This window comes from Lissotriton helveticus, chromosome 5_1 (genome assembly GCF_964261635.1).
Source record: "Lissotriton helveticus chromosome 5_1, aLisHel1.1, whole genome shotgun sequence".
Lineage (NCBI taxonomy): Eukaryota > Metazoa > Chordata > Amphibia > Caudata > Salamandridae > Lissotriton > Lissotriton helveticus.
The window spans coordinates 66,743,593-66,769,844 of NC_136065.1; the positions used below are offsets into that span (position 1 = coordinate 66,743,593).

Genomic DNA, 26,252 nt, shown 5'->3' on the forward strand with positions numbered 1-26,252 from the left:
TTTACCCATGTCTTAGATTCTGCCTCCGTGCTCACGGACCCCGTTCACCTGGCACGTTACATACTTTTCTTATGCACTTTAACCGCTGCATTGAATAGCTTTGAGGTGAGCTAATCAACAAGTTAACAAGAAGAGCCGAGCTAAGGGTCAGGCTTGGATCTTAGTGCCCGAGCACAAGTTTAACTCTGATATGTTTTGTTATGTAAATCATATAACAAACATCACGTAAAATATGATAAAGTCACTTCAATATCCAAAATAAGTGTATTTCTTTAACGTGAAGTATTAACATTCATATATCACACTATAGTCTATTAAATCAAATGCAATAGCTTTTTATAAAACTGATATTCAGAACTCATATTTAAAATGGATTTCATATGCATTAATGAAGAAAAAATTGTTTTGCTGAAGTAAAATATTTGCTAAGATCTCTCAATTTAAGCGAGGAAGTTGCGATTTATCCAGGTTTCTATATTAACTTTGACTATGTTTTTGTCTTTCCTTATGCTAAGGTTTTGGTTTTATAAACTTGAACTCGATGCAAAGGTATTGGAACACTTTACGTGAGTGCCACTTTCACTCGGTTGGTTTACATTCCGACCGACTGATTACGATGTTCATGGTCAGAAGACCGGCCCCCGGAGTATCCGTGGTGGTTGGAACCACATCGTACACCCCTATGGAAAGTGTTTTCAACCTCGGGATTATGATGTCGATTTCCAACAGCCTTTCTGAGTCGGCCTCCTCTCTGACATGAAAAGGCTGTCAGAAAGTGACTTTGGGGGCCCCTAGCAGGGCCCCCTTCATCCTGAGGCCTCCAGTTGATGGCCAAGGTGGTACCTAAGGGACCCCACTGTAGCAACATGCACTGTTTTGCAGGCATCATGGGGTGCCTGCGACAGGGTGCAGGGTTTACCGCACACCACCCATTTCCCCAAAGGAGCCCGTGTTACAGCCGGTTGTCAGGTGGAACATGGGCTCCCATAGGAAACAATGAGAATTCGAACAAACAGTGTTCGGTCGCATCGTAATCGGTTGGGCGTAACCGCCGACCGGGATTCGGTCCGTCCTGATTCGGCGATGGTGTCAGGTAGAAAGTTTTCGACCGACATTGTAATCGGCCACATAATGTCCCACCTGATGGTAGCATACCCAGAGGCAGTAATGTAAAGACCATAGTGCATAAATAGAGCTGAGTAGAACACAGTAAATAAATGCACAGATAAAGTAGTGGGTGTGGCCTTTCTCTGGATGTGTTCCTAAAATGTATCTTTTGTCTCGATTTTTGACCCTTTGTCCTCAATTGTTTTCAGTCGTGTGCAGAATTTGCTTCCATGCCGGGTGGCCGCCCTACTTAGAACCCCTTTAGTGAGCTTTGTGTCCTAGATTTAGTCTCTCAGTGAGGGGAGTTTGGGAGAGAAGTTTAGTATGCCGGGGATCATTTCAATGTAGATGAGTAAAGGAAAGTGGAGCCTTCAAGAATCTGTCAGGTAGGCAAGTGGCCGTGGTGGTGGTGAGACACTGTGCTTGTTTGGGGAAGGCCCTCCACCTGTAGAGCCCCACGCGTGTGCTGTGGTCACGGCCACAGTTCCAGTACTCTTGCTTAAGCCTCTCCAGTGCAGCCCCTTGGGCGGGGTTGGGGGTAAGGAATGGTAGCACAACCATTGAGGGCCTTGACGAGAGGTGGTTGCAGAAAAGTCAATAGTCAAGTCAAAAGTCAATAATGGAGTAAGCGGGGTTGGGCGGCTCTGCCGCCCTACCCCGCTTACTCCATTATTGACCTACTGTTTCTGCTCTGCTGAAGATCCTCTGGGTTTGACGGCAGCTCCGAAACATCCTGTGAGGGGCCTGTGGCACATATACCCTCTATTCCCGCGCTGCAGTGTTATTGTGATGGCATCTGGGTCACTCTGCAGTTAGCGGGGTAGAACTCTGTCCTTCCCAGCCTCCCAGAGAACTGTAGCTCTGGTTTCATTGATTTCCAATGTAATGAGTCAATGCAGAAGCTGTCAATGATTTGAGCTGGCCGCACGACCGGCGGACAATTGCAAATATAGAGTATGCGTACTCCATCATGGCGATGGAGTATTTGATTCAGTTGCCCTGACGGAGTAAATACCGTACTCCAACCTCAAAACCAGGCACATGGCCCTCAGCCCAAGCCTCCACAAGTATGATAGACTTACTCCTGTCCCTAGAGGCAAGTCTGGTGGGCATTCCTAGGCGAAGTCCTATCACCAAAGTCCCCTGTGGGTCACTAAATTCCCCTGTAGGTCACTAAAGCCCCCTGTAAGTCACTAAAGTCCCCTGTAAGTCAGTAAAGGCCCCTGGATCTCACTAAGGTCCCCTGTATGTTACTAAAGTCCCCTGTAGGTCACTAAAGTCCCCTGGAGCTCACTAAGGTCCCCTGTAGGTCACTAAGGTCCCCTGTATGTTACTAAAGTCCCCTGTAAGTCACTAAAGTCCCCTGTAGGTCACTAAGGTCCCCTGTAGGTCTCTAAGGTCCCCTGTATGTTACTAAAGTCCCCTGTAAGTCACTAAAGTCCCCTGTAGGTCACTAAGGTCCCCTGTAGGTCACTAAGGTCCCCTGTATGTTACTAAAGTCCCCTGTAGGCCAGCCTTGTAGGAATCCAAGAGTATTCATTGCTGAAAGTAGTCTTATACAATTGTGATGTTTACAGATCATAGGAGTCCACCACAGACCCACCCATCTGCCACAGATCAAAACAACTGCACATGGGGTAAGTTCATGATTCTTTATTAACACCAATAATTTAACAATCATAACATGAACACCTCTGGTCAACACAGAATCAGTATCAGCCAATATACTGTGAGTCAAGCTACCAGGCCTTGAGAGGGTGAATAGTGTCCAGGGTGAAGCCGAGAGACTTGGCGTTGATGAGAGTTGAGGGTTCGAAGCCATCCAGGTTCAAGTCACTCACCCAAGTGTCCAGTGCTTTTTGCTTGTTCTTGGTGAACAACAGAAATTCTGTCTTGGTTTGGTTGGGGTAGGTGCTGGTTAGCCAGGTCTGGTGGAGGTGTGCTGTTATTTTGTCTGCTTATTTTCTCACTTATTTTGTATCATTAATTTCTATTTAACTAGTTCTAGAAGAAAATGTGTTGTGGGCCTGTGAGACTGGTGTGACCCGTGTCCACTACCAACGCTCACGGTATGTTTTGTGGCAACGATAAGGTAAATGCATTGAACAAATATCACACTTAGCACTGGGGTTTGGCCAAGGCCACCCCTCGTGTAAGTTTTCATGCAGATTGCCACCCAAGCATAATTCTGGTAATACATGTAGCTTGACTTTTGAAATAAATAATGTAGTTTGGCCCACCCCTAATGCCGTGTCACTCTTCAGGAGTGGCACAGACAGGGTGGAAAGGGATGAGCTGTCCATGAGGGTCACCTGTTCTCCACATCTTCAAGGGTTCAGCACCTGGGACTAATGTCTTGGCATCCCTGCGACCTGCACTTGCTGAAGCAGCTCTGGAAAAGAATGATATAAAAGGGTTAGCAAAGAGCCTTTCTTATCACAAAAGGGGCGAGGAGGAGGTAAGAGCACCCAACGTCCTCTTGAGTAATGCCACAACCACAAAGACGTGCGGTAGCTGTACTAATGTACATTACTCTGATCCTAACTCGGAAAGCAAGTCAACGTCCTAAACAGATAATACAGAATTACTGTCCAGAAAAGCCTAGAGAGTCTAAAGAAGTCCATCCTTATGGCGGCGGAGGCCTCGCAGACATATTTGTGACATGCTTTATCATCGGCGACCTCTCTCCCCGTGGTAGGACAGTGCCACCAGGGCGTACTCGACCACCTGTTGGACTTGGGTCAGGAGAGAGTTCTTAGTTAAAAGCTACTGGACAAAAGAGGGGTCCAGATCAGAAAGTAAAAAATGCCTTGTAGTTCCCCTATGCGACACCTTTATTCATAGGGCGCTGCAGGCATATCTAAAAACCCACGTGAGTTGGTGGGTTGACTGCAATGGCTCGGTCCATCTCTCTATTAGGTCAACATGTTTCTGCCCTAATCCGTAGCCCTAATGGGTCTGGGGCATTCTTCAGGGCCAAGGATCCCTAACTGCATCACAGCGATCGCACTGAGATATGTTTTTATACCAACAACAACAGAAGATACACTTATGTGAGGACTACCTGAGTTTCAGTTGCAGGTCAGATGGGTCCTGCAGGTCAGATGGGTCCTGTTCAAGGTCCTGACGATTGCCTTTAGAGCATTCCACAAATATGGTCCACTGTACCTATATAAACACTTCAATCGATATCATCCTACCCGAGAACTCAGATCGGCTACTGCTAACCTAATGATTGTCCCAAAATTCAGACTGGCCACAAAAGGAGGAAAATCCCTGGCAGTTATTGGTGCAAAGGCATGGAATAAATTGCCCCACCAACTTCGTACAATTACGCCCGAACATAAGTTGAGGAAATCCCTTAAAACATGGATTTATAGTCTGGCGGACTCTGTATGCAAAACATTGGTATAACCCCTTGTTATCTGCTGACAACAGTAAACTAGACCATCTTTGCCTTTGAGTCGAAGCGCCAAGATGCTGCTTGGAGTGGTAGTGCGCTATACAAATTGCTTTCACTTCACTTCACTCCTACACTTTAAGGGATGCCGGATTCCTGGTCAAAGAGGGGACAATGTCCTTTATAGTCACACTTACACCAAAAGGTACAGCGTGCTACGTAACCTCATCGGGGCCGCTCCTTGCCGCTGATTCTAGTTAGGACCAGAGTCACGAAACATGAGTACATCTACTGAACTTCTTTGTGGTTGAAGCAAAGAGCCTCGCCTTCCAAGCCCGGGTGGGCAAAGGGGGCTGGACTCATATCTAAAGTCAGCCCAGAGCGGTGAAACTTACTCCTGTGGTTGCACAGTGGCTCTAACTCCAGGGGCGGGGGCAGGGCAGTGCAGTTAGACAGGCTAAACCTGGTGTGAGTGGCCTGAGCTCTGCTGAAATGAGGCCAATGGCCTCTCCCTTCCCAACCCCACCCCTCCACTAATGGACTGATCTCAACCTCACCCTACCCAGGCAGGTTAGAACTATGAGACCAGTTGGCGCAAGACTAACTAATTCCACAGCAATCTGACTGTCTACATCTAACTCATAGCGCTCTCACTGTCAGTCAATATATCTAACCTCGCAGCACTCTGTCAGTCAATATATCTAACCTCGCAGCGCTCTCACTGTCAGTCAATATATCTAACCTCAATGGGCTCTCACTGTCAGTCAATATATCTAACCTCGCAGCACTCTGTCAGTCAATATATCTAACCTCGCAGCACTCTGTCAGTCAATATATCTAACTCGCAGCGCTCTCACTGTCAGTCAATATATCTAACCTCGCAGCACTCTCACTGTCAGTCAATATATCTAACCTCGCTGTGCTCTCACTGTCAGTCAATATATCTAACTGACAGCGCTCTCACTGTAGTCAATATATCTAACCTCGCTGCGCTCTCACTGTCAGTCAATATGTCTGACAGTGCTCTCACTGTCAGTCAATATATCTAACCTCGCTGCACTCTCGCTGTCACTCAATATACTTAACCTCGCTGCGCTGTCACTGTCAGTCAATATATCTAACCCCGCAGTGCCCTTACTGTCAGTCAATATATCTAACCTCACAGCACCCTCACTGTCAGTTAATATATCTAACCTCACAGCACCCTCACTGTCAGACAATATATCTAACCTTGCAGCGCCCTCACTGTCAGTCAATATATCTAACCTCGCAGTGCTCTCACTGTCAGTCAATATATCTAACCTCTCAGCCCTCTCTCTGTCAGTCAATATATCTAACTTCACAGCGCTCTCACTGTCAGTCAATATATCTAACCTCGCAGCACTCTGTCAGTCAATATATCTAACTCGCAGCGCTCTCACTGTCAGTCAATATATCTAACCTCGCAGCACTCTCACTGTCAGTCAATATATCTAACCTCGCTGTGCTCTCACTGTCAGTCAATATATCTAACTGACAGCGCTCTCACTGTAGTCAATATATCTAACCTCGCTGCGCTCTCACTGTCAGTCAATATGTCTGACAGTGCTCTCACTGTCAGTCAATATATCTAACCTCGCTGCACTCTCGCTGTCACTCAATATACCTAACCTCGCTGCGCTGTCACTGTCAGTCAATATATCTAACCCCGCAGTGCCCTTACTGTCAGTCAATATATCTAACCTCACAGCACCCTCACTGTCAGTCAATATATCTAACCTCACAGCACCCTCACTGTCAGACAATATATCTAACCTTGCAGCGCCCTCACTGTCAGTCAATATATCTAACCTCGCAGTGCTCTCACTGTCAGTCAATATATCTAACCTCTCAGCCCTCTCTCTGTCAGTCAATATATCTAACTTCACAGCGCTCTCACTGTCAGTCAATATATCTAACTCGCAGCGCTCTCACTGTCAGTCAATATATCTAACTGACAGCGCTCTCACTGTCAGTCAATATATCTAACCTCGCTGTGCTCTCACTGTCAGTCAATATATCTAACTGACAGCACTCTCACTGTCAGTCAATATATCTAACCTCGTTGCGCTCTCACTGTCAGTCAATATGTCTGACAGTGCTCTCACTGTCAGTCAATATATCTAACCTCGCTGCGCTCTCACTGTCACTCAATATATCTAACCTCGCTGCGCTATCACTGTCAGTCAATATATCTAACCTCGCAGTGCCCTTACTGTCAGTCAATATATATCTAACCTTACAGCGCCCTCACTGTCAGACAATATATCTAACCTTGCAGCGCCCTCACTGTCAGTCAATATATCTAACCTCGCAGCCCTCTCACTGTCAGTCAATATATCTAACCTCACAGCCCTCTCGCTGTCAGTCAATATATCTAACCTCGCAGCGCCCTCACAGTGAGTCAATATAGCTAACCTCGCAGCGCCCTCACTGTCAGTCAGTATATCCAACCTTGCAGCGCTCTCGCTGTCAGTCAATATATCTAACCTCGCTGCGCTCTCACTGTCAGTCAATATGTCTGACAGCGCTCTCGCTGTCAGTCAATATATCTAACCTCGCTGCGCTCTCACTGTCACACAATATATCTAACCTCGCTGCGCTCTCACTATCAGTCAATATATCTAACCTCGCAGTGCCCTTACTGTCAGTCAATATATCTAACCTCACAGCACCCTCACTGTCAGACAATATATCTAACCTTGCAGCGCCCTCACTGTCAGTCAATATATCTAAACTCGCAGCGCTCTCACTGTCAGTCAATATATCTAACCTTGCAGCCCTCTCCCTGTCAGTCAATATATCTAACCTCACAGCCCTCTCGATGTCAGTCAATATATCTAAACTCGCAGCGCTCTCACTGTCAGTCAATACATCTAACCTCACTGCGCTGTCACTGTCAGTCAATATATCTAACTTCGCAGCACTCTCACTGTCAGTCAATATATCTAACTCGCAGCGCTCTCACTGTCAGTCAATATATCTAACTGACAGCGCTCTCACTGTCAGTCAATATATCGTACCTCGCTGTGCTCTCACTGTCAGTCAATATATCTAGCTGACAGCGGTCTCACTGTCAGTCAATATATCTAACCTCGCTGCGCTCTCACTGTCAGTCAATATGTCTGACAGCGCTCTCACTGTCAGTCAATATATCTAACCTCGCTGCTCTCTCACTGTCACTCAATATATCTAACCTCGCTGCGCTGTCACTGTCCGTCAATATATCTAACCTCGCAGTGCCCTTACTGTCAGTCAATATATCTAACCTCACAGCGCCCTCACTGTCAGACAATTTATCTAACCTTGCAGCGCCCTCACTGTCAGTCAACTTATCTAACCACGCAGCGCTCTCACTGTCAGTCAATATATCTAACCTCACAGCCCTCTCGCTGTCAGTCAATATATCTAACCTCGCAGCGCCCTCACTGTCAATCAAAATATCTAACCTCGCAGCGCCCTCACTGTCAGTCAGTATATCCAACCCCACTGTAACACAGTGTTTTAAAATCTGCAGCAGTCTCTGTGACAGTCACTGTATCTGAACTATCAGCGCTGTCACTGCCATACAGTTAGAATATGTAACAATGCTGACACTAGGGGGACGGAGGGATCATTACCTCAGTCACAGCTTCAGTGGTACTCACCTGAAGGGCAGTAAGTAATAAAACACAGGGCAGTAGGAATTAGCCCCTCCCAACCACTTTTACTCACCGCGAAGCACATGGTCAGCACCACAGCCAGGATCACGGCAGCCAGCACGACCATGGCAATGTGATAGTCCCTCATGTCGTCTCTGTCCCTCCTCCGGGTGGTGTAGGTGGTCGTTGTAGTTGTAGTGGTCGGTGACACTGAGGAGAACGAGGGTAAAAAGTGAGTTAGCAAACGCTGGACTTAAATATTCAAGTGTAGTAATAATATTGCTGCTGCTCATAGAATAACTTGGATAATAAATATTCCTGGAGGCACGCGGCACTCATAATAATACTGCTGACTTTAGAGATATGTGGTAAGTAATCTTAATAGCAGGGCCCTTGGGGCACTTAGGTAGTAATAATATTAATGCTGCTCACGGACACACATGGATAGCATTAATATTAATGCTGCTCACGGACACACATGGATAGTATTAATATTAATGCTGCTCACGGACACACATGGATAGCATTAATATTAATGCTGCTCACGGATACACATGGATAGCATTAATAGTAATGCTTCTCACGGACACACATGGATAGTATTAATATGAATGCTTCTCACGGACACACATGGATAGTATTAATATTAATGCTGTTCACGGACACACAAGGATAGTATTAATATTAATGCTGCTCACGGACACACATGGATAGCATTTCACGGACACACATGGATAGCATTAATATTAATGCTGCTCACGGGCACACATGGATAGCATTAATATTAATGCTGCTCACGGACACACATGGATAGTATTAATATTAATGCTGCTCACGGACACACATGGATAGCATTATTATTAATGCTGCGCTGCTCACGAACACACATGGATAGCATTAAGGTTAATGCTGCTCACGGACACACATGGATAGTATTAATATTTATACTTCTCACGACACGCATGGATAGTATTAATATTAATGCTGCTCACGGACACCCATGGATAGCATTAAGGTTAATGCTGCTCACGGACACACATGGATAGCATTAATATTAATGCTGCTCACGGACACACATGGATAGCATTAAGGTTAATGCTGCTCACGGACACACATGGATAGTATTAATATTAATGCTTCTCACGAAAACACAAGGATAGTATTAATATTAATGCTGCTCACGGACACACATGGATAGTATTAATATTAATGCTGTTCACGGACACACAAGGATAGTATTAATATTAATGCTGCTCACGGACACACATGGATAGTATTAATATTAATGCTGCTCTTGGACACACATGGATAGCATTAATATTAATGCTGCTCACGGACACACATGGATAGCATTAATATTAATGCTGCTCACGGACACACATGGATAGTATTAATATTAATGCTGCTCACGGACACACAAGGATAGCATTAATATTAATGCTTCTCACAGACACGCATGGATAGTATTAATATTAATCCTTCTCACAGACACACATGGATAGTATTAATATTTTTGCTTCTCACGACACGCATGGATATTATTAATATGAATGCTTCTCACGGACACACATGGATAGCATTAATATTAATGCTGCTCACGGACACACATGGATAGTATTAATATTAATGCTGCTCACGGACACACATGGATAGTATTAATATTAATGCTGCTCTTGGACACACATGGATAGCATTAATATTAATGCTGCTCACGGACACACATGGATAGTATTAATATTAATGCTGCTCACGGACACACATGGATAGTATTAATATTAATGCTGCTCACGGACACACATGGATAGCATTAATATTAATGCTGCTCACGAACACACATGGATAGCATTAAGGTTAATGCTGCTCACGGACACACATGGATAGTATTAATATTAATGCTTCTCACAGACACGCATGGATAGTATTAATATTAATGCTGCTCACGGACACACATGGATAGCATTAAGGTTAATGCTGCTCACGGACACACAGGGATAGTATTAATATTAATGCTGCTCACGGACACACATTAATAGCATTAATATTAATGCTGCTCACGAACACACATGGATAGCATTAAGGTTAATGCTGCTCACGGACACACATGGATAGTATTAATATTAATGCTTCTCACGGACACGCATGGATAGTATTAATATTAATGCTGCTCACGGACACACATGGATAGTATTAATATTAATGCTGCTCTTGGACACACATGGATAGCATTAATATTAATGCTGCTCACGGACACACATGGATAGTATTCATATTAATGCTGCTCACGGACACACATGGATAGTATTAATATTAATGCTGCTCACGGACACACATGGATAGCATTAATATTAATGCTGCTCACGAACACACATGGATAGCATTAAGGTTAATGCTGCTCACGGACACACATGGATAGTATTAATATTAATGCTTCTCACAGACACGCATGGATAGTATTAATATTAATGCTGCTCACGGACACACATGGATAGCATTAAGGTTAATGCTGCTCACGGACACACAGGGATAGTATTAATATTAATGCTGCTCACGGACACACATTAATAGCATTAATATTAATGCTGCTCACGAACACACATGGATAGCATTAAGGTTAATGCTGCTCACGGACACACATGGATAGTATTAATATTAATGCTTCTCACGGACACGCATGGATAGTATTAATATTAATGCTGCTCACGGACACACATGGATAGCATTAAGGTTAATGCTGCTCACGGACACACAGGGATAGTATTAATATTAATGCTGCTCACGGACACACATGGATAGCATTAATATTAATACTGCTCACTGACACACATGGATAGCATTAATATTAATGCTTCTCACGGACACACACGGATAGCATTAATATTAATGCTGCTCACGGACACACATGGATAGCATTAATATTAATGCTGCTCACGGACACACATGGATAGTTTTAATATTAATGCTGTTCACGGACACACAAGGATAGTATTAATATTAATGCTGCTCACGGACACACATGGATAGCATTAATATTAATACTGCTCACTGACACACATGGATAGCATTAATATTAATGCTGCTCACGGACACACATGGATAGCATTAATATTAATGCTGCTCACGGACACACATGGATAGCATTAAGGTTAATGCTGCTCACGGACACACATGGATAGCATTAATATTAATGCTTCTCATGGACACACATGGATAGCATTAATATTAATGCTGCTCACCGACACACAAGGATAGTATTAATATTAATGCTGCTCACGGACACACATGGATAGCATTAATATTAATGCTGCTCACGAACACACATGGATAGCATTATTATTAATGCTTTTCATGGACACACATGGATAGCATTAATATTAATGCTTCTCATGGACACACATGGATAGTATTAATATTAATGCTGCTCACGAACACACAGGGATAGTATTAATATTAATGCTGCTCACGGACACACATGGATAGCATTAATATTAATGCTGCTCACGGACACACAAGGATAGTATTAATATTAATGCTGCTCATGGACACAAATGGATAGTATTAATATTAATGCTGCTCATGGACACACATGGATAGCATTAATATTAATGCTGTTCACGGACACACATGGATAGCATTAATATAAATGCTGCTCACGGATACACATGGATAGTATTAATATTAATGCTGTTCACGGACACACAAGGATAGTATTAATAATAATGCTGCTCACGGACACACATGGATAGCATTTCACGGACACACATGGATAGCATTATTATTAATGCTGCTCACGGACACACATGGATAGCATTAATATTAATGTTGCTCACGGACACACATGGATAGCATTAATATTAATGCTGCTCATGGACACACATGGATAGTATTAATATTAATGCTGCTCACGAACACACAGGGATAGTATTAATATTAATGCTGCTCATGGACACACATGGATAGTATTAATATTAATGCTGCTCACGAACACTCAGGGATAGTATTAATATTAATGCTGCTCACGGACACACATGGATAGTATTAATATTACTGCTTCTCACGGACACACATGGATAGCATTAATATTAATGCTGCTCACGGACACACATGGATAGCATTAATATTAATGCTTCCTGTGGACACACACGGATAGCATTAATATTAATGCTGCTCACGGACACACATGGATAGCAATAATATTAATGCTGCTCACGGACACACATGGATAGCATTAATATTAATGCTGCTCACGGACACACATGGATAGCATTAATATTAATGCTGCTCACGGACACACATGGATAGCATTAATATTAATGCTTCCTGTGGACACACACGGATAGCATTAATATTAATGCTGCTCACGGACACACATGGATAGCAATAATATTAATGCTGCTCACGGACACACATGGATTGTATTAATATTAATGCTGCTCACGGACACACATAGATAGCATTAATATTAATGCTGCTCACGGACACACATGGATAGCATTAATATTAATGCTGCCTGTGGACACACAGGTATAGTATTAATATTAATGCTGCTTTGGACACACATAGATAGTATTAATATTAATGCTGCTGATTATAGACACACATGGATAGTATGTGGATTATTATTATTATAATATGAATATTAACGCTGCTTTTGGACACACAGGTATAGTATTAATATTAATGCTTCTTATGGACACACAGGATTAGTATTAATATTAATGCTTCTTATGGACACACAGGGTCAGTATGATAAGTAATGCTGCTTTTAGAGACTTGTGGGCAGTAATCTTATTAATACTGACTTTAGAGCCCTTAATGCAGCTCTTTGGCACACTTAGGTAGTAATAATATTAATGCTGCTCTTAGAGAGGAGGAGTAAGTAGTAATAATCCTGCCCACATAACAGTTGTCCTCCATGGGTTCAAGTTTACAAGATCACAGTCAGCATCAGCGGCTTTGCCCACCTATTTAACCCCTCAGCCAACTTCTACAGGATGAGTGTGTGCGGCTCACCGGGCAATACCCAGAAAAGGCACACCTGTAGGGTCAGTATCCTGTTCTGTGAGTTCCAGGCTGCTGAGTTCTATTAACACTGCCCCCAACAAAAACCCAAGAGTTGGGAGCCTTCCGGCGCAGAGACCATTGCATGGCGCCCTCTTGGGGTGGGGGGTGTATGGGTGAAACACCCGCAGCGGAGTGCGCAGTGTGTAATGTCCTGTTTTTAATGTGGGCCCTTTCTTCTCTTTTTGTAAAATATAAAGTATTAGTACCCGTCCCCAACCCCCTGTAAAGCGGTCTTTACACTTTTTCGTGGTATTCTTTGGAATAATAGTTTGAACCCAACTTTACTCCTCAAAGAAGGTCAAAGAAAGGACACTGTCCAGGATACCATTTCAAAGAAGTGTGCAATGAATGGAAATTGGGCAAACTGGGCTGTTAAAGAACAAGCACTGGCAAAGCCAACAGGTCTTGGCTCTATTTAAAATTAACATAGTGACTCCTTATAAGGTATCTTGGTGCTTGCCAGAAGTGACCCAATACCACAGTTCAGCAAAAACAAACCAGCCAATGAGAAGAGCCCGGTTGTTAAGGATGCAATGAACGAAGAATGTGATTGAATAAGACAGCTGGTGGGGCTACAGTTCCACCAATCAGGGGCTGAATAAAGAAAAGACCAATCGCCTGCTCTTGATTGATAGGTGTCTGGGGCCAAACGATGGCCAATGCTGGATCAACAGCCCATGCATGAGAATATGAAAGCAGAGGACACTCCGTGGGACCACAAAGCGATACAAAAAGACAGCAGGACCTCAAGAGCACGCGACCGGCAATGCAAGAGACCTATTCACACACATCCATAATGGTGCCATGTAATATACTCTTTTATAGTCCTTGGGTGTTGTGGAGCTACCATGCAGCACAATGCTGAGCTCTGAGCTGGCAAGGTGGAACCAGCTCACACCTAACCCATGATGTACTTTTATTATTACATGTTGGCTCAGTGAACTTATCCTGAGTTTCTTTTTTAAACAGACAACTCTTTATATAAAGAGTAAATAAAATACAGTATTATACTATTTGGTGATAAGGATTAAAATCTTTAGCTCATGTAAGGCCATGCTTTAGTTTGTTAAAAACACATTCCATCTCAAATCCAAAGATTGTTGGAACGGTTCCCTGCGAGATACAGCTGCTAACAATGGGCACTGACTGCAGTTAGATGGTTCAGGGTTTGATTCCTTTCCATAACAGCATGGTGATTGGAAAAGGTGGATGGTGACGTTTGGGGGAGTGGTTTCAGGCTGCTTTGGTTTGTATGGATACTGCTGCTTAGAGATTAATTAGTAATGGCAAGAAATTATGATTCATCTCTAATTGGATAAAAATCATATTTCACAGGAATAATGTCATATCCATGAAATATGGGAAAATATTTCTGAGATTTGACATCATCTTGTCATCAATAAAGCAATCGATCATGTCATATATACATTTATGTCATGTCAGTGAAAATAAATGTGTCCCAATAAAACATTATTTAGAGAAACTGTGCTAAAAAATGCACACATGTTTTAACACAGAGCAAAGTTCACCTTCTAGTAGAGCAACAAATACATGAGAAAACACTGTTTATTGCCTCAAATGTTGTATGTAACAATTACCTCACACAAGGAGATCACTCTTCTAACTGTCACAAGACCTCTCAATGTGATTTTCACTTACTGCAGAACTTTAGCCATCTGCAACCTCAATCATGTTTTAATGCACAAATAAACATGAAATAAACTACGGCATGAAACAAACTGTGGTGTAAACCATGTGTGAGCAGAGTGGAGAGAGGCCAGGTAGAGGCGGGCACCTGATCCCACTCAAGGCTTTATCTCTTGTGAGTCATGACCCTCAACAGTGGCAGTAAATAGTGTGTTACACTTGGCAAAGCTGCATATATACCTCATATTTACACTGGGTAGTTATAGTTAGGATTGTGGTTCTATAGGAAATGCTTTAATGAATTGCTCATAGCTTTGGCGCCGTTGGACAAATCTTAACAAAACTTTCCCCAAAAAAGTGCTTGTTTTTTTACTTAGGATCTTCACGGACAGTTTCAGGGTGATTCATTAAGCGGTGGCGGATAAAAAGGAGGGATCCCAAAACCCCAAATCCCCATGCATTTTTCACAGACTTTTTAGAATGTGAAAAAATGTCTGAACGTAATTACACTAAATTTAACAGGAAGCTAGACAATGGTGCATAAAGCAAGCTTTTTGTGATTTTGTGTGAATCTGTTTATTCAATTTTGAGAAATTACAGTTAAAAAATATTTGTATATCTGGACTGTTGGGTTCGCTAGAATCTCGAGAGATTCCAGTGGTCCCGCAAATTGAAAATTGGAGCATCTGATTGGGTGAGTTTTTTTTTTACCTGTCGACCAGTGAACAGGAGGCTCCTATGAGTCCGGCCGGAGCTCAAGCTCTGATTGGTTGGCCACAGCATGAAGAGATAAGTTGCAGCTGCCATTTCAGGACACAGGAATTCTTGCAGGAAAGTAACTATAACGGGCTCCATCCCCTGCTAAATCACTCATGAGATGCTTTATGACATCATCGATAGCATCGCTGCAACACCTGAAACGTCATCATTGACGATAACACTGTGCCGGGTCGGGGCACGAGTTATAGTTACTTTACTGCATCAGTATTTACTTGAGATAACTATAACTGGTGGATTTCAGTTGTTTTTTAGTTTAAAAATTTTATTTTTAAACTGGCATTTTAACCTAACTATAACTTCCCTTTAACCTTTGCTTTTCTCAGTGAATTTCTAATTTTTTTTTCACGTAAAGTAAATTATAACTACAATTCCTCACTATAACATTATTTTAACCTTTGATTTTTCAGTGAATTTCTAGGATTTATTTGAACAGAAACCCATTTATACATACTATACTTATGCTCATATATGTAGACATATACACATATACAAATATACACGTACACACACATACATATTCACACATAGACACACAAGCAGCAATAGGGAGACATAGGGCATGGCTGAAGGCTGCTACTGTACCTGTAGAGCTGGGAGGAAATAAAGTAATGGGTGGAAGAGTAATCTGGCAATCTGTAACAGAGGAAGAGAAAGTTTATTAGTAACATTTGCATGGGTGGTTCTCACATTCTCTCTGTTTCACATACATACTGTATGTGCGTCACAGGACCCAACATTAACCTTAAATCCAGACTGCACCCTAAAAGTGCATGACCAGCTTATTCAAAGTCTCACCCCTACCCTACAGTCTTCATCCATAGTGAAACCATAACGACCGACACCAAACCCTAACACCTAATGCCGATGGTTCTCTTAGATCCATTCCGAAGAAGAGGAACAAGACCAGTGAAAGCTAACCGTAAACCCAACATTTACCCAAACCCTGCATCCAAATGTTCCCGTGACTCCAGTCATGACCACTCTTTCTGGGCTGCATGTAGGAGTTTTACACTCACTATCACAAAACCAATAAGCCCAAGTCAACTACTGACAAAAACCAATCATCGTTCATGTGAGTGAACATCTCAGCTGGACACCACTTATAACCCTAACCCCCACCAAACCCAAGGTCTGCCTGAACCCTCAGTCAGACTGTGCTACTGATCCCAACCATAACTCTGCCTCCAACCTGACCCTTACTTCAACAACAACCAGTCCTGTAGCCGTGATCCATTAACAACCACAAACCTAACGCTAAACTTTCACTACTCTACCCTAGCCTTGAGCATGACACTATCCCCACAAAAGACGTATAAACTATAGACTTTCACTCAGATGAAACTCCAAACCCTCACCCCAATGCTACACTTCCCCGTCTCCCAGTCTCTCCAACCTGTAACCCTAACGCCTGTCCACAACCACAAGCCCAGCACCAACAGGAAGTCCTCACACTTGCTGTACTGCTGACATCAGAGCGCTTTTACTGTCATGCAGTCAATATATCTAACACCGGATCACTCTCACTGTCACACTGTTTGTGTATGAAACCTCAGAGAGTGCTCAGTGTCACACACTGAGTATGTCTAACATTGGATCACTCTCACTGTCACACTCTTTGTGTATGAAACCTCAAAGAGTGCTCACTGTCACACAGTGAGTATATCTAACACCGGATCACTCTCACTGTCACACTCTTTGTGTATGAAACCTCAGAGAGCGCTCACTGTCACACACTGAGTATATCTAACACCCGATCACTCTCACTGTCACACTCTGTGTATGAAACCTCAGAGAGCGCTCACTGTCACACACTGAGTATATCTAACACCGGATCACTCTCACTGTCACACTGTTTTTGTGCATGAAACCTCAGAGAGCGCTCACTGTCACACACTGAGTATATCTAATACCGGATCACTCTCACTGTCACACTGTTTGTGTATGAAACCTCAGAGAGCGCTCACTGCCACACACTGAGTATATCTAACACCGGATCACTCTCACTGGCACACTGAGTATATCTAACACCGGATCACTCTCACTGTCACACTGAGTATATCTAACACCGGATCACTCTCACTGTCACACTGTTGGTGTATGAAACCTCAGAGAGTGCTCACTGTCACACACTGAGTATATCTAATACCGGATCACTCTCACTGTCACACTGTTTGTGTATGAAACCTCAGAGAGTGCTCACTGTCACACACTGAGTATATCTAACACCCGATCACTCTCACTGTCACACTCTGTGTATGAAACCTCAGAGAGCGCTCACTGTCACACACTGAGTATATCTAACACCGGATCACTCTCACTGTCACAATGTTTGTGTATGAAACCTCAGAGAGTGCTCACTGTCACACACTGAGTATATCTAACACCGGATCACTCTCACTGTCACACTCTTTGTGTATGAAACCTCAGGGAGCGCTCACTGTCACACACTGAGTATATCTAACACCGGATCGCTCTCACTGTCACACTCTTTGTGTATGAAACCTCAGAGAGCGCTCACTGTCACACACTGAGTATATCTAACACCGGATCACTCTCACTGTCACACTCTTTGTGCATGAAACCTCAGAGAGAGCTCACTGTCCCACACTGAGTATATCTAACACCGGATCACACTCACTGTCACACTCTTTGTGCATGAAACCTCAGAGAGAGCTCACTGTCCCACACTGAGTATATCTAACACCGGATCACACTCACTGTCACACTCTTTGTGCATGAAACCTCAGAGAGAGCTCACTGTCACACACTGAGTATATCTAACACCGGATCACTCTCACTGTCACACTGTTTGTGTATGAAACCTCAGAGAGTGCTCACTGTCACACACTGAGTATATCTAACACCGGATCACTCTCACTGTCACACTCTTTGTGTATGAAACCTCAGGGAGCGCTCACTGTCACACACTGAGTATATCTAACACCGGATCACTCTCACTGTCACACTCTTTGAGTATGAAACCTCAGAGAGCGCTCACTGTCACACACTGAGTATATTTAACACCGGATCACTCTCACTTTCACACTCTTTGTGTATGAAACCTCAGAGAGCGCTCACTGTCACACACTGAGTATATCTAACACCGGATCACTCTCACTGTCACACTGTTTGTGTATGAAACCTCAGAGAGCGCTCACTGTCACACACTGAGTATATCTAACACCGGATCACTCTCACTGTCACACTGTTTGTCTATCAAACTCCAGAGTGCTCGCTGTCACACACTGAGTATATCTATTCCTACAGCGCTTTCACTATCACACAATTTGTATATCGAACTCTGGCGAGGTCTTACCACTGCATGCTGAGTATATCTAACACTGCAGCACTCTAACCATCTCAAAGTCAGTATATCCAATTCTGGAGAGCAATCACTATCACACACTGAGTATATCTAACACCGGATCGCTCTCACTGTCACACTGTTTGTGTACGAAACCTCAGAGAGCGCTCACTGTCAGACACTGAGTATATCTAACACCGGATCGCTCTCACTGTCACACTCTTTGTGTATGAAACCTCGGAATGCGCTCACTGTCACACACTGAGTATATCTAACACCGGATCGCTCTCACTGTCACACTCTTTGTGCATGAAACCTCAGAGAGAGCTCACTGTCCCACACTGAGTATATCTAACACCGGATCACTCTCACTGTCACACTCTTTGTGTATGAAACCTCAGAGAGGGCTCACTGTCACACACTGAGTATATCTAACACCGGATCACTCTCACTCTCACACTGTTTGTGTATGAAACCTCAGAGAGCGCTCACTGTCAGACACTGAGTATATGTAACACCGGATCACTCTCACTGTCACACTCTTTGTGCATGAAACCTCAGAGAGTGCTCACTGTCACACACTGAGTATATCTAACACCGGATCACTCTCACTGTCACACTGTTTGTGTATGAAACCTCAGAGAGCGCTCACTGTCACACACTGAGTATATCTAACACCGGATCACTCTCACTGTCACATTGTTTGTGTATGAAACCTCAGAGAGCGCTCACTGTCACACACTGAGTATATCTAACACCGGATCACTCTCACTGTCACACTGCTTGTCTATCAAACTCCAGAGTGCTCGCTGTCACACACTGAGTATATCTATTCCTACAGCGCTTTCACTATCACACAATTTGTATATCGAACTCTGGCGAGGTCTTACCACTGCATGCTCAGTATATCTAACACTGCAGCACTCTAACCGTCTCAAAGTCAGTATATCCAATTCTGGAGAGCAATCACTATCACACACTGAGTATATCTAACACTGGATCACTCTCACTGTCACACTCTTTGTGTATGAAACCTCAGAGAGCGCTCACTGTCACACACTGAGTATATCTAACACCGGCTCACTCTCACTGTCACACTCTTTGTGTATGAAACCTCAGAGAGCGCTTACTGTCACACACTGAGTATATCTAACACCGGATCGCTCTCACTGTCACACTCTTTGTGTATGAAACCTCAGAGAGCGCTCACTGTCACACACTGAGTATATCTAACACCGGATCACTCTCACTGTCACACTCTTTGTGTATGAAACCTCAGGGAGCGCTCACTGTCACACACTGAGTATATCTAACACCGGATCGCTCTCACTGTCACACTCTTTGTGTATGAAACCTCAGAGAGCGCTCACTGTCACACACTGAGTATATCTAACACCGGATCGCTCTCACTGTCACACTCTTTGTGTATGAAACCTCAGAGAGCGCTCACTGTCACACACTGAGTATATCTAACACCGGATCACTCTCACTGTCACACTCTTTGTGCATGAAACCTCAGAGAGAGCTCACTGTCCCACACTGAGTATATCTAACACCGGATCACACTCACTGTCACACTCTTTGTGTATGAAACCTCAGAGAGCGCTCACTGTCACACACTGAGTATATCTAACACCCGATCACTCTCACTGTCACACTCTGTGTATGAAACCTCAGAGAGCGCTCACTGTCACACACTGAGTATGAAACCTCAGAGAGTGCTCACTGTCACACACTGAGTATATCTAACACCGGATCACTCTCACTGTCACACTGTTTTTGTGCATGAAACCTCAGAGAGCGCTCACTGTCACACACTGAGTATATCTAACACCGGATCACTCTCACTGTCACACTCTTTGTGCATGAAACTTCAGAGAGAGCTCACTGTCCCACACTGAGTATATCTAACACCGGATCACACTCACTGTCACACTCTTTGTGCATGAAACCTCAGAGAGAGCTCACTGTCACACACTGAGTATATCTAACACCGGATCACTCTCACTGTCACACTGTTTGTGTATGAAACCTCAGAGAGCGCTCACTGTCACACACTGAGTATATCTAACACCGGATCACTCTCACTGTCACACTGTTTTGGTGCATGAAACCTCAGAGAGCGCTCACTGTCACACACTGAGTATATCTAACACCGGATCACTCTCACTGTCACACTGTTTTTGTGCATGAAACCTCAGAGAGCGCTCACTGTCACACACTGAGTATATCTAATACCGGATCACTCTCACTGTCACACTGTTTGTGTATGAAACCTCAGAGAGCGCTCACTGCCACACACTGAGTATATCTAACACCGGATCACTCTCACTGGCACACTGAGTATATCTAACACCGGATCACTCTCACTGTCACACTGAGTATATCTAACACCGGATCACTCTCACTGTCACACTGTTGGTGTATGAAACCTCAGAGAGTGCTCACTGTCACACACTGAGTATATCTAATACCGGATCACTCTCACTGTCACACTGTTTGTGTATGAAACCTCAGAGAGTGCTCACTGTCACACACTGAGTATATCTAACACCGGATCACTCTCACTGTCACACTGTTTGTGTATGAAACCTCAGAGAGTGCTCACTGTCACACACTGAGTATATCTAACACCGGATCACTCTCACTGTCACACTGTTTGTGTATGAAACCTCAGAGAGTGCTCACTGTCACACACTGAGTATGTCTAACATCGGATCACTCTCACTGTCACACTCTTTGTGTATGAAACCTCAGGGAGCGCTCACTGTCACACACTGAGTATATCTAACACCGGATCACTCTCACTGTCACACTCTTTGAGTATGAAACCTCAGAGAGCGCTCACTGTCACACACTGAGTATATTTAACACCGGATCACTCTCACTTTCACACTCTTTGTGTATGAAACCTCAGAGAGCGCTCACTGTCACACACTGAGTATATCTAACACCGGATCACTCTCACTGTCACACTGTTTGTGTATGAAACCTCAGAGAGCGCTCACTGTCACACACTGAGTATATCTAACACCGGATCACTCTCACTGTCACACTGTTTGTCTATCAAACTCCAGAGTGCTCGCTGTCACACACTGAGTATATCTATTCCTACAGCGCTTTCACTATCACACAATTTGTATATCGAACTCTGGCGAGGTCTTACCACTGCATGCTCAGTATATCTAACACTGCAGCACTCTAACCGTCTCAAAGTCAGTATATCCAATTCTGGAGAGCAATCACTATCACACACTGAGTATATCTAACACTGGATCACTCTCACTGTCACACTCTTTGTGTATGAAACCTCAGAGAGCGCTCACTGTCACACACTGAGTATATCTAACACCGGCTCACTCTCACTGTCACACTCTTTGTGTATGAAACCTCAGAGAGCGCTCACTGTCACACACTGAGTATATCTAACACCGGATCGCTCTCACTGTCACACTCTTTGTGTATGAAACCTCAGAGAGCGCTCATTGTCACACACTGAGTATATCTAACACCGGATCACTCTCACTGTCACACTCTTTGTGTATGAAACCTCAGAGAGCGCTCACTGTCACACACTGAGTATATCTAACACCGGATCGCTCTCACTGTCACACTCTTTGTGTATGAAACCTCAGAGAGCGCTCACTGTCACACACTGAGTATATCTAACACCGGATCACACTCACTGTCACACTCTTTGTGTATGAAACCTCAGAGAGGGCTCACTGTCACACACTGAGTATATCTAACACCGGATCGCTCTCACTGTCACACTGTTTGTGTATGAAACCTCAGAGAGCGCTCACTGTCAGACACTGAGTATATCTAACACCGGATCGCTCTCACTGTCACACTCTTTGTGTATGAAACCTCAGAGAGCGCTCACTGTCAGACACTGAGTATATCTAACACCGGATCGCTCTCACTGTCACACTCTTTGTGTATGAAACCTCAGAGAGAGCTCACTGTCCCACACTGAGTATATCTAACACCGGATCACTCTCACTGTCACACTCTTTGTGCATGAAACCTCAGAGAGAGCTCACTGTCCCACACTGAGTATATCTAACACCGGATCACACTCACTGTCACACTCTTTGTGTATGAAACCTCAGAGAGGGCTCACTGTCACACACTGAGTATATCTAACACCGGATCACTCTCACTCTCACACTGTTTGTGTATGAAACCTCAGAGAGCGCTCACTGTCAGACACTGAATATATGTAACACCGGATCACTCTCACTGTCACACTCTTTGTGTATGAAACCTCAGAGAGCGCTCACTGTCACACACTGAGTATATCTAACACCGGATCGCTCTCACTGTCACACTCTTTGTGTATGAAACCTCAGAGAGTGCTCACTGTCACACACTGAGTATATCTAACACCGGATCACTCTCACTGTCACACTGTTTGTGTATGAAACCTCAGAGAGCGCTCACTGTCACACACTGAGTATATCTAACACCGGATCACTCTCACTGTCACACTGTTTGTGTATGAAACCTCAGAGAGCGCTCACTGTCACACACTGAGTATATCTAACACCGGATCACTCTCACTGTCACACTGCTTGTCTATCAAACTCCAGAGTGCTCGCTGTCACACACTGAGTATATCTATTCCTACAGCGCTTTCACTATCACACAATTTGTATATCGAACTCTGGCGAGGTCTTACCACTGCATGCTCAGTATATCTAACACTGCAGCACTCTAACCGTCTCAAAGTCAGTATATCTAATTCTGGAGAGCAATCACTATCACACACTGAGTATATCTAACACTGGATCACTCTCACTGTCACACTCTTTGTGTATGAAACCTCAGAGAGCGCTCACTGTCACACACTGAGTATATCTAACACCGGATCGCTCTCACTGTCACACTCTTTGTGTATGAAACCTCAGAGAGCGCTCACTGTCACACACTGAGTATATCTAACACCGGATCGCTCTCACTGTCACACTGTTTGTGTATGAAACCTCAGAGAGCGCTCACTGTCACACACTGAGTATATCTAACACCGGATCACTCTCACTGTCACACTGTTTGTGTTTGAAACCTCAGAGAGTGCTCACTGTCACACACTGAGTATATCTAACACCGGATCACTCTCACTGTCACACTGTTTGTGTATGAAACCTCAGAGAGCGCTCACTGTCAGACACTGAGTATATGTAACACCGGATCACTCTCACTGTCACACTCTTTGTGTATGAAACCTCAGAGAGGGCTCACTGTCACACACTGAGTATATCTAACACCGGATCACTCTCACTGTCACACTGTTTGTGTATGAAACCTCAGAGAGTGCTCACTGTCACACACTGAGTATATCTAACACCGGATCGCTCTCACTGTCACACTCTTCGTGTATGAAACCTCAGAGAGCGCTCACTGTCACACACTGAGTATATCTAACACCGGATCACACTCACTGTCACACTCTTTGTGTATGAAACCTCAGAGAGGGCTCACTGTCACACACTGAGTATATCTAACACCGGATCGCTCTCACTGTCACACTGTTTGTGTATGAAACCTCAGAGAGCGCTCACTGTCACACACTGAGTATATCTAACACCGGATCACTCTCACTGTCACACTGTTTGTGTTTGAAACCTCAGAGAGTGCTCACTGTCACACACTGAGTATATCTAACACCGGATCACTCTCACTGTCACACTGTTTGTGTATGAAACCTCAGAGAGCGCTCACTGTCAGACACTGAGTATATGTAACACCGGATCACTCTCACTGTCACACTCTTTGTGCATGAAACCTCAGAGAGTGCTCACTGTCACACACTGAGTATATCTAACACCGGATCACTCTCACTGTCACACTCTTTGTGTATAAAACCTCAAAGAGTGCTCACTGTCACACACTGAGTATATCTAACACCGGATCACTCTCACTGTCACACTGCTTGTGTATGAAACCTCAGAGAGTGTTCACGGGCACACACTGAGTATCTCTAACACTGCAGGGCTCTCACAGTCCCGCAGTCAGTATATCCAACTCTGGAGAGCTCTCGCTGTCCCACACTGAGTATATCTAACATCGGATCACTCTCACTGTCACACTGCTTGTGTATGAAACCTCAAAGAGTGCTCACTGTCACACACTGAGTATATCTAACACCAGATCACTCTCACTGTCACACTCTTTGTGTATGAAACCTCAGAGAGCGCTCACTGTCACACACTGAGTATATCTAACACCGGATCACTCTCACTGTCACACTCTTCGTGTATGAAACCTAAGAGAGCGCTCACTTCCACACACTGAGTATATCTAACACCGGACCACTCTCACTGTCACACTGAGCATATCTAACACTGCAGCACTCTCAATATCACACACTGAGTATATCTAACACTGCAGGGCTCTCACTGTCCCGCAGTCAGTATATCCAACTCTGGAGAGCTCTCGCTGTCACACACTGAGTAGGTGTGACATTGCAGCACTCTGACTGTCACACAGCTTGTAAACCATTCTCAAGAGAGCTCTCACTTTTGCACACTGAGTATATCTATCACTGTCAAATACCTTGTATATCAAACTCCAGAGAACTCTATCTGTCACACTGTCTCTGGCAGAATGAAGCACACATAGAAAGTGGAAAAACTCGGAGCGATAAGGGCATTTATCCATGTTGCACCTCCCTAATACCACCCCAGTGGTGGTGGCAGAATCTGATGCATTCTCAGGCTTACGATTCCTCGTAAATCTGGAAATGCTTCAGATTCCATGGGTGCTGCATGGAAACACACACAGCAACACCCATGGAAATCCACTTTCATGCAGTGTCCCACGTGAAAGGGGCAGATATTTACAAGGCCATTAAAAGCCACTTAAAGTGGATTTGTGTGCTCTTGAAAATATGCTGTGACACATTGCATCACCGTGCATCCTAAAAGTGACATGTAGTGATGCAAAAGTGCAGCAGATGCCTCATTATAAGGCCCTTAGTAGTTCTGACTTCACAACACTCTTGCTGCTCTACAGTCAATATATCTGACCCCATCGGGCTCTCACCATCAGACAGTCAGTCTAAGGCTGTTCTTCTCAGTTCATTCACTATCCTCAAGGGCTTTACTCTTCTGACTGCTAGTTTTTGCGTCCCTTAACCTCCTCCATCTTTGAAGTCTCTTACCTGCTGTTTGGAGGTACACGACCATGAATAGTGCCAGGAGCCTGAGTGTGCAGCGGGGTCCCATCCATGCTGGTGCCATGCTGAGTTTTGTTTCGAGATGTCTCAGGTCACACAGTGCGCCTGGGTACC

The 26,252-nt window shown here is 44.1% G+C and overlaps 1 long non-coding RNA gene across 1 annotated transcript; it reads right to left on the minus strand.

The window, feature by feature from the left end:
* Positions 1-2,745: 2,745 nt before the first annotated feature.
* Positions 2,746-26,252, minus strand: LOC144752954 (uncharacterized). Its single transcript, XR_013594152.1, has 4 exons — positions 26,124-26,252; positions 16,237-16,287; positions 8,240-8,376; positions 2,746-3,499 (listed from the first exon to the last, which is right to left on the minus strand). It is a non-coding gene; the product is annotated as an uncharacterized LOC144752954 (long non-coding RNA).